A 2380-nucleotide genomic window follows, 5' to 3' on the forward strand; every position below is an offset into this window, starting at 1 on the left:
AACACTGTCATACTGTGCAGCCGATAGGCAGGGAGGAAGGGGGTCACTCAGACCACATATCCCACCTTTTACAACACGGCCACTGAGAGATAAGCAGAGAAGCTGAGAAAGGAGCAGTGACTTTGGTGAGGAAGAGAACGTCTCAGCATCTTTTTTTTTTTTTTTTTTGCTTTTTCGAGACAGGGTTTCTCTGTGGCTTTGGAGCCTGTCCTGGAACTAGCTCTGTAGACCAGGCTGGTCTCGAACTCACAGAGATCCGCCTGCCTCTGCCTCCCGAGTGCTGGGATTAAAGACGTGCGCCACCACCGCCCGGCATCTCAGCATCTTTTATCTACAGTCTTGACCACCCCCCAAGACAGGCAATGCCCGAATCAGAACTCTGCTTCTTCAAGGTATCTGACACTCTGTGGAAAAGAGTTAGGATGGGCCCAGGGAAAGCAAAGGGAAAGACAGAAAGAGAGAGAAATCCTCAGTTATTTCCAGAACCCATACAAGGGACCAGAAATGAAACCTTGAACACGTGACTCCAAAGGCTACAGCTGGAGCCGTGGGGCTACATAGGTATCATAGGCACGGGTGTTAGAGTCATCGGTCATCTGCACGCAGGACATCCTTGTCATCCGGAACTTCCTCCAGCCCCTTTCCTCTCTTGCAGCCTCCAGCTGGACTCTAGGAAGGGCTCTGCTTGGCAGGGCTTTAACTCCCTGGATCTGTGAAGGTCTCTATGCAGCAGTTCCCAGAAAAGCAAGCACTCTGGGCTCCTCTGCCTGCCCGCTCCAGTTCTTCCTCTGCTTCAGGAACTGTATGTTTCTGCTTCATGGGGATGGGAAGCGACGTAATTCCTCTGCAAGAGCATGGTGAGCAATGTGCATTTCCCCAGGCCACTGCACTGGGGTCACCCATGGTTAGCAGCCACCAACTACCCCATGCCCTCTCGGATGTAGACAGACTGGATCTCCTTGGTCTTGAGGCAGAGATCACAGGCCCAGACAGCAGAGGCCTCGGTGGTTAGCAGCCTGTAGGCGCTCTCCGTCATGCCGGTGCACTCGCAGTGAAACCACTTCTGGCAGGAGGCCTCGCACAAAATGGCATCCTGGTCGTCGTTCACCTCATTGCGACAGGCACCACACATGGGTACACCAGGCCCGGGGGAGGCTGGGTCCCTGAGCCTCCACCTGCCTTGCCAGGGGGTGCTAGGCTGTTGGCATCTGGAGTGCCACCACCTCGACTGCTGCTGCTGGGCGGGAAGCTAGGCTGATTCCCGTTAACAGCTGCAGCCGGGGAGTCTGAATGGGGCTCCTGGGGAAAAGCAGTGGGGTCAGGTGGATTCAAGGGCTCCCCCCCCCCCCCCCCCCCGTCCTCACCACTCGGGCCAGGAAAACCAGGGTCTGGACCAGGGAAGGGACTTGTGTTGGGAGGCAGGCTGGGGAGTCCCTGACCAGGTCTCTGAAGAGAAGGACCAAAAGGTGCTCCTGGCTGGGCTAAGCCTTGGGGGAGAGGAGGAGGACCCAGATCCCCTCTAGGAGGCTGTCCCATAGTGGGCGAGATCATGGGACCGAATCCCCCCACTGGGCCTGGCATCATCTGCCCACCAAGTGGGCTGAAGTTTTGGCCCAGAGACTGGTTGAAGGGTTGACTGGGAAAGTTCATGTTGCCTGGTGGTGGGTAGCCAGGGCCCTGAGGAGGCATATTAAAAGATGGGCCCATAGGGTTAGGAGGGAAAGGAGGGGGCTGTCAACGAAGTGGCTGGGGACCCCCTCCTCCTCCAGTGCCATAGCCTGGGGGTACCTGGCCTGTCATGCCCCCCCTGTACACGAAAGCCTCCAAAGGGCACAGGACTGCCAAGGAATGGAGAGCCTACACCCCCACCTTAGGGGCTCCGAAGTCATCCTCAAAAGGATTAGAAGCAACCAGATGATCCACCGTGGGAGTTGGGGGTGGCGCAAACTCCGTCAGATGTGAGTATGCAGGACCCTGAGTGTTGGACTTTCTTCGTTTCTTTTCAGGGCTCTTCATTTGCAGACCCGCCTTGCCCTGCTTCCTCCCGGTGCCGGGCGGCTCGGGGGGGGGGGGGGGGGGCGGTGCGGGGCCACTGCCTCCCTCCAGCTTGTCCGGTGGGGGTGGCGCCGAGGCGGCCATGGATTGGGGGACCTGAGTCAGCGTCAGCGAGAGAAGGAAGCGTCCTCAGGCAGCACCATCGCCCGGAGGGGAGTCAGGGGCAGCGCAGCACCCCTGAGCTGCAGCGCAAGCCCTAGACATGCCACGGGGGAGGCGAAGAGCCAGAGCACAAACTACACACCTGCTCCAGACTCAGCGCCCGCCTCATTGTTACAATTTTTAGAGCAATATTATTTTGTTTTGTTCTAGGTCCCTCGGCTAC

At 57.9% G+C, this 2380-nt stretch overlaps 1 pseudogene; it reads right to left on the reverse strand.

Moving 5' to 3' along the window:
• Positions 1–895: 895 nt before the first annotated feature.
• Positions 896–2150, reverse strand: LOC142852899 (pygopus homolog 2 pseudogene; annotated as a pseudogene).
• Positions 2151–2380: the final 230 nt, after the last annotated feature.

The sequence above is a fragment of the Microtus pennsylvanicus genome, chromosome 6, assembly GCF_037038515.1.
Source record: "Microtus pennsylvanicus isolate mMicPen1 chromosome 6, mMicPen1.hap1, whole genome shotgun sequence".
Lineage (NCBI taxonomy): Eukaryota > Metazoa > Chordata > Mammalia > Rodentia > Cricetidae > Microtus > Microtus pennsylvanicus.